We start from the raw sequence: 13,986 nt of genomic DNA on the forward strand, positions 1-13,986 counted from the left end.
ATGTGTAAGGCAATAGCTCCTTCTGGGCTCGAGGGGAGTAACGCGAACAAATATGATCCTCGCCCAGGGTAATATTAAGATCTAAAAACTGTAAGCACCCCCCTTTGGATAGCTCATGAGTGAACACCACCCCCTCCCCTCATTTTGGAAGTTGGCTAAAACTGTGCCTACAGCATCCATGTAGGTCAAGTTTTTTTTATTTTTTAAAAACAACTAAAAAATCGTCAAAGTACCTAAATACTTTTAGTACTCCCTTCCCTTTTAAACTTAGTTCTAGGGCGCGGTCAATAAATGCTAACAAAAATATTAGTAAGAACTGGAGCTACGCAGGATCCGATGCAAATCCCTTGTCTTTGGCGGTAAAATTTGTTGTCAAATGAGACAAACGTCACACTAAGATAAAATTCAAGCAACTTGATAAAATCACTAACTGACACGCCTGAGGAGTTCTGGAATCCAACAGCACCGCTACTTTCTATGGCATCCCTCACGCAAGTGAACAGGCATCGTGGGGCACCGAATAAAACAAGTCTTCTACATCCACAGAAAAAACATAACCAATAGAGGCATTTCCCTCCAGATGCCTAACAACATCTTTAGAACTTTTTGTAGCAAAAGGATCATGAACACTAATTGAGCTCAGATGCTTCTGTAAGAATTTGCTAAGAGCCACCTGCCACGTACCATTTTCACTAACCACAGTTCTAAAAGGTATCGACAGTTTGTGCGTTTTTGCTGTAAAAAATACAGAAAGAGCATTACATTCACTGTTACTGATGTCATTTGCCAGCCTACCCAATTCTAAGTCCTTACACAACAAGATCGCCTTCCCTTTTACCCTCGTTGCGCTATCTTTCAAAGGAACAAAGTTCTTGGCAATCGCTTCACCTGCTCTTGTTCGGAACTCTACTTCGGGGAGCACCACGAAGCCACCATCCTTGTCGGCTTGGAGAAGCCGGAGGCAGTGCTGTCTGAAGTAGGACACAACTTTTGCCATGGGATCCTTGCCTGGTCCAGAGGAGGAGCGACCTGTAGATCTGGTCAGAGCATCCACACCATCAAGGAGGCGCCTTTCCTTGTTTTCTTCTGCAGCCTTTCCTGCGATGCGTCTGTTTAGAGCGAGGAACTCATGTGCATGAACCCGTGGTTCATGGCTGAAGTTCGGGACATGGTTCAACGTGTTTCTTACGTCGCTGGGAAGCTCTACTTCCCCGATGACAGTCACACCTTTTCCCGTTGGCTTCTTAGCCTTCTGTAAGGCAGTAGACTGCAACAATTCGTTCAGAGTGTGAGCCCACCAAAACTCTGTCAATCTTCCTGTAAGACGACGAATCGAACGAAGTTTCTTCTCCGCCAGCCACCCCGGATCGAGGTTGTAACATAGAGCACGCACATGGTCTTCACATCTTCTAATTTGTCTCCACAACTCTGTTTTCAGAAACTTGCAAATGCGCTTGAGCAGCCCTACGGGTGGTCGCAAATACCCAAACAGTGCAGCCACATCCACTGGAACGAGACCCTTTCGAAGGCAAAACGATATATATCTTGCACGGCATGTTGATGCTACGATGAGAAACACAAAAGTATCGAGTTGAGAAGACGACGGGTGGTCACACACAAAAGGGCCCTGGGTTTTCGACAGATGGTTTAGAAGAACGTCAATTTGGGCTAGATGGTGCATTATTTGAGGCAGAAATGGTAATAGCCCTGCAATACCATTTGTGTGTGACTTTGAGTGTGACTGTGAATTTCTGTGTGACCACCCGTCGTCTTCTCAACTCGATACCTTTGTTTCTCATCGTAGAATCAACATGCCATGCAAGATATATATCGTTTTGCCTTCGAAAGGGTCTCGTTTCAGTGGATGTGGCTGCACTGTTTGGGTATTTGCGACCACCCGTAGGGCCACTCAAGCGCATTTGCAAGTTTCTGAAAACAGAGCTGTGGAGACAAACTAGAAGATGTGAAGACCAGGTGCGTGCTCTATGTTACAACCTCGATCCGGGGTGGCTGGCAGAGAAGAAACTTCGTGCGATTCGCCGCCTTACAGGAAGATTGACAGAGTTTTGGTGGGCTCACACTCTGAACGAAGTGTTGCAGTCTACTGCCTTACAGAAGACTAAGAAGCCAACGGGAAAAGGTGTGACTGTCATCGGGGAAGTAGAGCTTCCCAGCGACGTAACAAACACGTTGAACCATGGCCCGAACTTCAGCCATGAACCACGGGTTCATGCACATGAGTTCCTCGCTCTAAACAGACACATCGCAGGAAAGGCTGCAGAAGAAAACAAGGAAAGGTGCCTCCTTGATGGTGTGGATGCACTGACCAGATCTACAGGTCGCTCCTCCTCTGGACCAGGAAAGGATCCCATGGCAAAAGTTGTGTCCTACTTCAGACAGCACTGCCTCCGGCTTCTCCAAGCCGACAAGGATGGTGGCTTCGTGGTGCTCCCCGACGGAGAGTTCCGAACAAGAGCAGGTGAAGCGTTTGCCAAGAACTTTGTTCCTTTGAAAGCTAGCGCGACGAGGGTAAAAGGGAAGGCGATCTTGTTGTGCAAGGACTTAGAATTGGGTAGGCTGGCAAATGACATCAGTAACAGTAAATGTAATGCTCTTTCTGTACTTTTTACAGAAAAAACGCACAAACCGTCGATACCTTCTAGAACTGTGGTTAGTGAGAATGGTACGTGGCAGGTGGTTCTTAGCAAATTCTTACAGAAGCATCTGAGCTCACTTAGTGTTCATGATCCTTTTGCTACAAAAAGTTCAAAGGATGTTGTTAGGCATCTGGAGGGAAATGCCTCTATTGGTTATGTTTTTTCTGTGGATGTAGAAGACTTGTTTTATTCGGTGCCCCACGATGCCTTGTTCACTTGCGTGAGGGATGCCATAGAAAGTAGTGGTGCTGTTGGATTCCAGAACTCCTCAGGAGTGTCAGTTTGTGATTTTATCAAGTTGCTTTAATTTTATCTTAGTGTGACGTTTGTCTCATTTGACAACAAATTTTACCGCCAAAGACAGGGGATTTGCATCGGATCCTGCGTAGCTCCAGTTCTTACTAATATTTTTGTTAGCATTTATTGACCGCGCCCTAGAACTAAGTTGAACAGGGAAGGGAGTACTAAAAGTATTTAGGTACTTTGACGATTTTTTAGTTGTTTTTAAAAAACAAAAAAACTTGACCTACATGGATGCTGTAAGCACAGTTTTAGCCAACTTCCAAAAAGAGGGGAGGGGGTTGGTGTTCACTCATGAGCTACCCAAAGGGGGGTGCTTAGAGTTTTTAGATCTCAATATTACCCTGGGCGAGGATAATATTTGTTGGCGTTACTCCCCTCGAGCCCAGAAGGAGCTATTGCCTTACACATCAACACATTCGAAAACTGTAAAACGCGCCATTGCTCGCCTCTGCCTTGAGTCGGCTCTCGTGAAGTCGTGTCACCATGCTATGCAGACGAGGCGCGGGAGCTTTTGGAAGCATACCACATTAGGAAGAGAGGATTAGATGGCGTGAGTGATACCTCGGTTCGCCTTTTCAAGACTGAGATATCGTATCTTGAACGGTTTTGTTGATGCCTGTTGTACCGATGTTTCTTGCGCATGCCTTGAATTTTCCATATATTTGCTGGCTTTGCAGTAAATAAAATCAGATGAAGTTAGCGTGTGTCCTGTGTCAGTCTTTCTTGTGTACGTCTTACTGCAGGGCTATTACCATTTCTGTCTGTGAATAATTCAGAAGCCTAACAGTAAGAGTTAAAAGTAAAATATTCCATGTTAGTTAAGCAGCTTACCCGTTAGCACGTCTTAGCTGTATTTTAATGTACTACACTGCTCACAATGCTATGCAAACAAAAAGCGCTCTTCCCAATCAAAAACCCAATTTTAAAAATTGTGTAATATCTTCGGTGAAACACCCCGTATATCTGTGCGGTTTCCCCAATAGCTGTTCCTGGCCGCTGGCTGGCAACGATTAAAGCCGGGATTCATTGTTTGCGATGCTAAAGATCGGGAAGTTCAACGCCATTGCACAGCCGCTATAACCACTTGCATTCGTGATGGCGCAAGGAGATGACAGCCAAGAAGGGACAGGTGCAATCATGAACGATTTTTTTTCTTTTCGCCATGACTGAATTTTACATAACGAACTCCCTTTTTATTTCGCTCATGTTGTGATCGAAAAGGCATGCCGCGTCGACATGTGGGATTGGACACAAATGTGGAGGCATGAAAGAACAACCTAATCAGTACGTATGTTTCCGCCTTCAATGCCGGAGAATACATGAATACATTGAGTGTTTCAAATTCGATAGCGATTTGTCTTTTAGAAGGCGTGAAATATACATCGACGAGTTCGGTGCTTGTGGGCTGCACGGCAGTGCGGACATCAGTTGCAGGATAGAGTAATATAAACGTCCATTCATTTGTATAACAAAAATGAACTCATCGGCTTTTGCAGTTTTTAATTTAGGGGGCAAGATAACGCTGATAAATGCAAGGTCCTCAACTTCGAAAGGGAGCTCAGCTTTTATGATGTTGGAATCGACATTTTGGTTCCCGATATGGAAAGAGAAAAATACGCTTTTGAAACTCGTTATCCTGGGTTTCCCATATTGCCCCAATGATCAAATAGCGCCGATGAATGTTGAGTGAAAGAAATGGTTATGCTGTTCATTTGCATCATTGGGTAGGAGATCTTGACGTTGCAAGGCAGTGTAAATGCGGATTTCACGGAGAGCAACAAGAGCAAAAGAACAGTAAGAATAAATAAAATCCTGAGCTTCTGCGCTTATTTGCTTATTTTAACCGCTGCCTCACTGCGATGAGCATCGGTGTACGAACACTGACGCTCATGCAACACTTGTACCCAGACCACTGGGAACATTTCAGTGTCTGTGGCTTTTTTTTCTCGAGAACGCCTATACGGTGTGCTCATCAACAGATCTCATTTCTCCATGGCCGAGAGATATCCTCGCCGCATAGGTTAGTAGACGAGATGGAACTTCTTGCCCCAGAACAACTGGTTAAGATGCAGTCACTACCGATTATATTTGATTTTATGAAACCGTCTATTGTGATTACTCGGTTTAGAAACAGGCGCGAGCCAGGTGCATTGTGCCTTCGACTTGCTTATCACTTCGCTGTGCCGCACTCCGCGCTAATCATAATTGAAGTGCTATATGAAGTTCAATATCGAGGCAGTTACAGACATGGGGAAGCTCTTCATATGGTTCAAATTGGCTTACAGGAAGTGTATTCAAGTTTTGTACATATGTTTTGTGGATATGCCGTACTGTCACCTACAACAACCGGCTATCCGAGACAAGAGCATGGAGAAATGTTACATAAAGCAAAGTGGACAAGAGAGAGTGGCAGGCCTTCAGGCAAGTGCAATATCTATCATTGTCTTATCAACTGAAAAAAAAAGCTGTTTTATGAGTTCACTGCAATAAAAACATATTACATGTTTGTTCACTTCATTGTTGAGAACCGAGCTGACCAAATCGCAACCTCTCGCGTTTTACACCAATTACGCCTAGACGACCTGTTCTAACGCTGTACCTATGCTCCACCGAGCTTTCATTTTTTACAGCGTGGTTATTGGACGTTCGACATTGTAAAAACACAATGCAAGAAATCTGCAGCCGAAAGAACAAAAGAATGGACCGAGAGGATTAGTGCTATTTATGGCGTTAATCCTTGCTGCTTTACATTAATGCGCCCCGCCATATCTTTCACGCTTTTTAAGAGAAAAATCTTTTTAATAATATGAAACAACCTGTATACGAACCAGCCACCAATTGTCATATCGCTTCCGGCCTGGTATGGGGAAAGGCAAGCCATGCTCGCCTTCGCGTGTATATGGGAACCTATTGCTTCAGCTTGCCCCTGCTTGCCAAGAAGAGGCTGCGCCGGCAACGGGCTTATATTCTGTCCACTACATCTTCTTTATTTTTTTAACTCAATGTGGAGTGCTGTTGAACAGCCTACAAGATGTCACTCACGCTGCCGCTCAGCAGAAGTCGCAGCAGCTCTTAAGGAAACCGCGCCGCCCGGCGCTCAGTTCGCGGCGGCAGGACTGTCGTCGGCAATGCATTGGTACCAGCGCCACGACGGCGACGGCAGCCACCGCTCCCCAGGTTGCCAAGATGTCCGTAACCACTCCACCAGGTGGAGATGCGTGGAGCGCAACATCCCAGATCCCGGTCGCTGTCTGCACCAGAAACGCAATGAAACAACAGGCCCATCGGGTCTGAACAAATCAAAATAGACTACCAAAGCGCAGGACATTCCTAACACAGACGTGAGTCACTCTGGATGCGCATGTTTGCGTATGGCGGCGTCATTCCCTCAACGCACGTTTTGGCAGTTTTCACTGCCTCTATACTGCATTGTATTCTTCACTGCGCATCTTTACAATCCTGGCTCCATGTGATAGTCTTCAGGTGGGGGAAAAACAACAGCGAATAGAATTTCGTGCTCATGCCAGTATCAGAATCAAAACAGCTCTCAGGCTTACTATGTGGTTCAAATATGATGAGATGTCGAGAGCGCACAATGAGAATGGTTCCACAAAACCATCACACCTAAAGCTGAAATACACGCTAAACTGTGCCACTTTGTTATTTTTATGCATGGGCGTGTTTTCTTCAGGGAACCACTTATGGACTGTGTTTTTGCTCCTAGTTCCGCCATTTCTGGGCAGCTTCATATAAAAGCACTACACATTGGCCAAAATGAGCTCGTTTCGTACAGGGCGTTCAGGTGAAATCTGAGGCGATCTGCTGCACACTGGACGCCCAACGCTCAGGAAACCCTCTCGAGCAAAGAGAGCGCATATGCACCTCGAGTCAAACTAAATATAAATTACCTGAAATGGCAAAGAGTGTACCGACACAACATTCATTTCACTTATTTTATTTCATACTGCTGATCGCATTAGAGATCCACGGAAAACAAATACAGAAGTACAAATCAGAGCTAAGAACATTGTGTAAAAATGGTCGTCTGAAAGTCGCATGCAGGATCACTATGCGCTATCAATCAGTGGCAGAGAATTCCACTCTCTTATGATCCGTGGGAGAAAGGAAAATTTGAACGTGTCAGTTCGAGCAATGCACGCTGTTAGTAAACGGGAAAAATGGCGACGTGTGAGGTGTATAGCTAAATATAGATGCAAACGTTGCAGAATTAAGTGGCAACTTGTTATTTATGCAAAGTAAGGAAAGTGTTGATGAATATTTTTTCTTCATGCCTAAAGCTAGTGTATTTCGTCACTCAAAACGGAGAAGTGAACGGTGAAAATTTGGAATAAATAACTCTTACTAGTTTCCTTTGGATACTTTTGAGTTTGTTATATTCGTTTTAGTATATGTATCCCACAGGACGCATACTTACCAAAACTTAAACCTGATTAGTGAATTATAGGCGAGAAGTTCAAATTGACTAAAGTATATTTCATAAGAAATATAGCTTGCGAAAGGCGGACGAGCACGTGTAGACGAGCAGATATAACAAAACCTTCTTTTTGGCATCTCTTTCTGCCTATGTTCCTTCTCATAGCAGCTTGCGTTCTTTAAGAGTTGATTAGTAATAATCTTTTTATAATGAAGGTACCAGACCCTTGGAGTTTCTTTACACTTTGTTGTACTGCTTTCTTGTGAGCAAATCCTTCGGATATATAGGATGACTGGACTTTCCAGCCTTGCTTTCCGAGCGTGTAGATGTGGCTGATAGACTACACTTACATATTAAATTCATCCTTTAAAGCTTCTTTATCAAGCCTTTATTTATAAAGCTGTTCGGTCTCATCGCGCATTTCATTAATAGCATAGATGACTAAATTTCAAAACCAGCTACAGCCCTCAAGAACTGTCACTTGTCTAGTTTCAAAGTTACACTTTTTCAATCGGCTGCAGGCTTGTCGGCTGCTCTCCGAAAACTGTGCAGTGCCGTCGAGCCGTCTTTCCTAAGGAGTTAACGTCAGCGTAAAGCTGCTGAATAATTGCAGAGCGAAAGCTCTACTCCTCGCGTACAAAGCCAAAGGATATGCGGCTATGAAATTTTACCTTCAAACTAGGAGGAGTGGAGGCTTGGCTCTGACGTCATGCTCGCCACAGCTGCGTGCGTTCAGCCGACGGCGCTCAATCGGCTCGCAACTATCGAATCCAGTGACTCGCTACGCCTCGCCACAGCGGCGTATGCGGAGCTGACGGCACCCTCCAAACGCCGGAAATCCCGTGTCACGCCCTTCGCTGTATAGGAGCGTGTGGCCTGTGCTTCCCTTCGCACAAAACAATAGGTGAGCAACGTGCCGGAACTAGTGCTTCAACGATGTATCGTCGCCGTCCGAACCAAGCCACAGATATGCAATAAACTTCCATCAGAGCTAAACGATGTATGACAGAGTTTCACAAAGCTTTCGCTCCTCCTACTAGCTTCAGCTGGCTTGGAGCACAGCTAATATTTTTCGACGTTCTGAAGTTGCCCTTTTAATTGGTTCATTCAATCATTCTTTTCCATCATCCGAATGTCATCTATTAATGAGTTCATCATCTTCTTATAGTTTCCAAACTGATCTCGTCTGCTTTGTCAAGGAGACATTGAGGACACCCTGCAACGTATTCATCTTCCTAAATTAAAATCTCACTGTTGTCACGGTGTATTATCCATGAACGTTTCGCCTTCAGCCTTCGACTTGCATAATACACATCTACTCAGAATGATTGCTTCTATCTGTGGTTCACAGAGCGCAGTAGAAGGTCCACGATGCCTCACATTTCTACCATAGCAACACCGCACATCCAACGGGGCCAAAAATATCTACTTTTTTATCGAAGCACAATACACGCATATGACGTCCTAGAGTGAATCAGAGAGAGGAGAATTTTTATTTGTTTTTTTTGGAACGCCATTCGCTGCCGCGCCAAAAAAAAATCGGCACGCTGTGTGCAGCAAACATCCTGCTCATATGACTTTGTCGGTCGCTTAACCCATTAACACAGACACTGCTCGGTACCTTGTTGGTGCGCGGATAAGAGCTATACCTACTCCATTCCGATATAGACTACTCTTTTGTCTGGCATGTGTGCTTCACCGCTGCGAAGCCGTGTGTTTGCGTGTAAGACATAGTAGTGAAGGGTTCTGGATTACTTTCCGCCACCTTTAGTTCTCGAGCGTCCATCAACATCCTAAGCATACCGACATGTTCTCACGTCACCCCTACTAAAATGCGGCCGCCTCAGCCGGGACCTCGTGCGACCATGCATCTGCCGAGCGTGCGCCCACAGGCAGAATGCTTTAGCTACTGCGTTTCCTGAGGGGTTCAAAACCGCTGAATTCTCTCTGCAAGTACTGTTACCCAAGCTATCTATAGCCATCCACCGGCGAGGTGCCTCTGTCTGCGGCGGGCAGCGCCTAATGGGTCTCGGTCTAGGTAGTTATTCAAGGCAACTTTGGCTATTACTGTTAGAGTACATTAAAGAGAAAATACAGGTACTAGCAGCAGGCAATTTTAAACTGAAAATTGCGTTGGCTCATGACTGAAGGCTAGGCGGTATTTAAAAAAATGTTTATTTCCTTCCAAATGTAAAAAAATTAGACTTAAAAAAAAACAACCGTAGAAATTCGAGATATGCCGCTTTACTATGCATCACAAATATGAAAAGCACCATAAACCGTAGGAGGAGCAAGAGCGAAGACCATGCATTTACCAGAAATCAATAGGGGCAAAGTATTTCTAGCGTGCTCGATATGCTGCGGCGTGTTTAAGGGGAGGAAATACTATGCACCAAGGCAATGGCTAAGCATTAGAATCTTTGCAAGAGACGAGTGTCAGCCAGTGTGTGCGTGGACATCTGACCACGTTCCGTTCGCACTCCACTTCAGCCTTTCCTTTAATTCTCCTTTTCCCCGTGTGGAGTATCATACCGAGGTCATGTTTCCGCCTACCGATCTCTCCGCTTTCCACCTGATTAATATTTACTTTCCCTCTCAAGGAAAGGAAGGCCCGAGTGTTAAATTTTCCCCGTAAAAATCATGACAAGCCTTATTTGGACACCAGGAATCTTAAGGAGTTGCAGAGCGCAAATACGATTACCCCTCCAAGCGTTGCCCATAAATCTCCACCTGGCGCTAGTAACATTTTGCAGGCCATGTTCCCAAAACGTGGCGGCAGGCTAGTAAACTACAGGGGTAGTCAACCACGATCGAGGTGCCGAATCCACCGTACTCGTTAGTGGCGTATTATCCGTGCAAGAGATCTGGAACAGGTAAGAAAATTTAGTCCAGAGTTTGACGGAATATCGTCTGGCGAGGAGCGAACATAGCGTAAATAACAAACATACACTCGCCAAATTCTTCAAAAAAGGAAACGACGTTTCGGGGCCCGTACGGGTCCCCTTGATCACAAGAGCGCTGCGTGGAACGACAGTGGCTTATATATGTTTGTTATTTATGTTTATTTATTTATTTATTTATTTATGTTATGTTTGTTATTTACGCTATGTTCCCTCCTCGCCAGACGGTATTCCGTCAAACTCTGCACTATATTGCCCTTCGCGCTAAATATGGAGTGGCAGCCATCAAAAGAATCCGACAGTTTGTAACCCTAAATTCCAGACTTGCATCTTCAGTGCCATCTGCAGTTCAACCTGCGCTGCAAGTCCCTCAGCCTAACCCTGAAGTTACTGAGGTTACCGCATCTTGTGCCTACACCGTTTAGAAGGCAAGTAACTGCCAAAGCCCAAAAGCTCCTCCTGCAAGCTCGAATCGCCGAAACGAAAGCCACGATCAAACGGTTGGAAGGGGATGTATTTGTCGCACATCGGTCACTCCAGCAGGACGTGGCAGATATCCATCCGGATGTTGTTCTGAATGCAAACAACGTCGCCTCCAGGACGAGAGACAAGAGAACGTCCGCTCAAGAAGGCAAGCTGGCATTACTCCAGCGAAGGAGCGGCCGCACGCGGTCGTCGCCAGGCATCTACAATTTCTCCTCGCACAAGGCAGAACCCGCTGAGCATCCCCTGGTCAGTCGTGGACTGAACTTCAACGTCGCTGCGGCCCCTAACCCTGCAAGAATGATCTGCGCCGTCGAACAGGCCGTTCGGCATGTTGAGCCTAGTCGGGGAGAAGAAGAATGTTCGCGTGCCATTGGAGCCCTTGGAAAACTATCACGAACGAAGATAGGCTCCCTACTGCTTCCAGAAAAGCAAGCCATCAAACGATTTCAGACCAACACCGAAATAGCAATCCTACCCGCCAACAAAGGCAATGCTACCGTCATTTTGGACTGATCCGATTACGTCGCGAAGATGTCTGCGCTCCTTGAAGATGCGGATACCTATATAAAAATCAACCGCGATCCAACAATAAAAATTTAATCGGAACTGCAGAAACTGCTGACTGAAGTGTTCACGTACGTACCTCCAGAAAGAAAACACTTGTACAATCAGCTTCTTTGCCACAACGATTCGGCTCCCGCGATCTACGGAGTTCCAAAGGTGCACAAGCCGGGTGTACAACTACGATCATTAGTAGACTACCGGCGTTCTCCACTGTACAGACTGTCCCGTCATCTGCATCAGGTCCTTGGCCCACTAGTTGGACAAACGACGACCTACATTAAGGACTCGCGCCACTTAGTGCAAAAACTAAACGAAGTTTCCATTGAAGACGAGGACATCATGGTTTCATTTGACGTGAAATCCATGTTTACGTGCGTGCCAGTGGACTTAGCAGTAAAGTGTTGCAAGGAAGCTCTATGCGCAGACGCCACATTGCCCTCAAGGACCCCGTTCGAAGTGGACGATCAGTGCCGCCTGTTGAGATTCTGTCTCGACAATACGTATTTTGTTTTCAACGGGACCTTCTACAGACAACGCTTCGGCACAGCAATGGGTGCATCTATTTCCATGGTCTGCGCTAACCTCGCATTGGAAGCCATTGAGAGCCGAGCCATTTCCGCGTTCAAACCTTCACCGAAGCTATTCCTGCGTTACGTGGATGACTGCTTCAGCATCATGCATCGCAGCGACGTACAGCCTTTCCTGAGATATCTAAAGTCAATCCAGCCAACTGTAAAATTCACCGTGGAGAAGGAAATGAATGGACGAATCCCTTTCCTTGATGTCTTCGTCCAGAGGAACAACGCTAGGCTTGAATCCTCGGTGTATCGAAAACCGACGCACACCGGAAAGTACCTCAACTTTGAATCAGCACACCCCATTGGACACAAGTGTTCGGTCGCCAAATCACTGTTTAATCGCGCGTTCACCTTATGCTCGAGCCCGGAAAAGCGCCGCTGTGAAATCGCCAAAGTGAAAGCAGATCTCAAATGCAACGGATACCCCCAGCAGCTACTGAAAAGTCAGCAGCGCTCCGCCCAAGCATCCAGACTTGGCCAAAATGAGAAAAACAGGGAAACCAAGCGTGCAATTATTCCGTACGCTGCGAGGGTGAGGGAAGCACTTGCACGCATTTTCAAAGGATATGACGTGCACATTGCTCATCAGCCTACCAGCAAGTTAAAACAGCAGCTGGTCCGAGTTAAGGACCGCCTAGAACGCTCAAGATACCCTGGTGTGGTGTACAAGATACCATGCCAGGGCTGTGACGCTGCCTACATTGGCGAAACTGGAAATTTCAGACGAAGGCTCATAGAGCTTCAGAATGACGTCATGAACGGCCGCTCTACATCTAATGCATTGGCGGAACACAACGCATCAACAGGGCACCCCATTGATTGGGACGAAGCATCTATCATTGCTACAGAGAAAAATTTGTCATCGCGCCTCCTTTTGGAATCACTCCACATACACAGCACAAAGCATGCTCTTAACAGGACACGTGGTAATCTGCCGGAAATCTATAATCACTCACTAGGAAATTTTAACCCTATACATAAACCACTGTCGTTCCATGCAGCGCTCTTGTGTTTAAAGGGACCCGTACGGACCCGAAACGTCGTTTCCTTTTTTGAAGAATTTGGCGAGTGTATGTTTGTTATTTATGCTAGGTAAGAAAATCAGTTACCGTGCTGGGCGCTGGGAACACGGCTGATATATCTTCCAAGGGTATGTCTACCTGTTCGCAACTCACCGAGGCATCGGCAACCTTGGGCCTGGAGAGCGGTGGTGATGGCAGTCGCAAGCCCAGAGTTCTGAGAGAGCCTGCTCGGGGTGCCGAACCGAGACGAGGAGGGGCTTGGAGAAGTCGGCGATCCGGTCCCGTCGACAGGAACACGCAGCACGGGCCAAGGTGTGCGCGTTCCTCTCGCCTTAGGCGGCCACTGCTGATCTGATGGCATCAGTTCAACGCTGACGCAAAGGACCAAGGTCATGTCCGTGGTGGCAAGAAAATAGCCTGCCACTTAGGACCAAAGGGGAAGAAAGGTCTAGCAGCCAAGTCTGTTGCAGAAAGAGCGCCCCTTCTGATGCCTCTGCGAAGTTTCCGATCGCTGGGGCTGCAAACGTGAATGGAACGAAAAGCTCGAGCCATCCCTCTTTGTCTTTTGCCCTGTATTCTTTGTAGCTCGTGCAGGAGGAACTATGCTCCCAGGGATGACCAGAAGGCGTAGTTTTAACTACAAATACGTAACTGGCGGAAAATAATACTTCTTCAGACATTAAAGGGGAACTCCGGCGATTTTCTGCCCACCGAGATTTAACGGCTCATTTGTATTGCTGAAGGCTTTTTATCTCAGTATGCAACTTCATTTTTTACACTACGCAAATAATATTTTAGTGTAGCAAAAACCTTGAATCGGTAACGGAACTTCCGAGCTGGGCCCGGAGCTTGGCTTTTCTTGACGTCAGTGATGACGACACAGTCTGCCTAGTGAGCAGCATGCGCCCGCTGCCCAAATGCCGGGCTGCGCGAATAGCGTATTGCTGTGAGGACACCATGTCGAAGGCTGCATGGAATATCAGCGATTCTTTCGAAATGTCATCAGGCTGTGCCTGCGACGATTCGTTGATAACGTTTAGC

The 13,986-nt window shown here is 46.3% G+C and overlaps 2 pseudogenes; one reads left to right on the forward strand and one right to left on the reverse strand.

Annotated features, from left to right (window-relative positions):
* Positions 1–284: 284 nt before the first annotated feature.
* LOC149354044 (uncharacterized) lies at positions 285–1,799 on the reverse strand (annotated as a pseudogene).
* Positions 1,800–1,811: 12 nt separating this feature from the next.
* LOC149354045 (uncharacterized) lies at positions 1,812–3,084 on the forward strand (annotated as a pseudogene).
* The last annotated feature ends 10,902 nt before the right edge of the window (positions 3,085–13,986 follow it).

Source organism: Amblyomma mixtum, chromosome 3, assembly GCF_055824585.1.
Source record: "Amblyomma mixtum isolate Tamu chromosome 3, ASM5582458v1, whole genome shotgun sequence".
NCBI lineage: Eukaryota > Metazoa > Arthropoda > Arachnida > Ixodida > Ixodidae > Amblyomma > Amblyomma mixtum.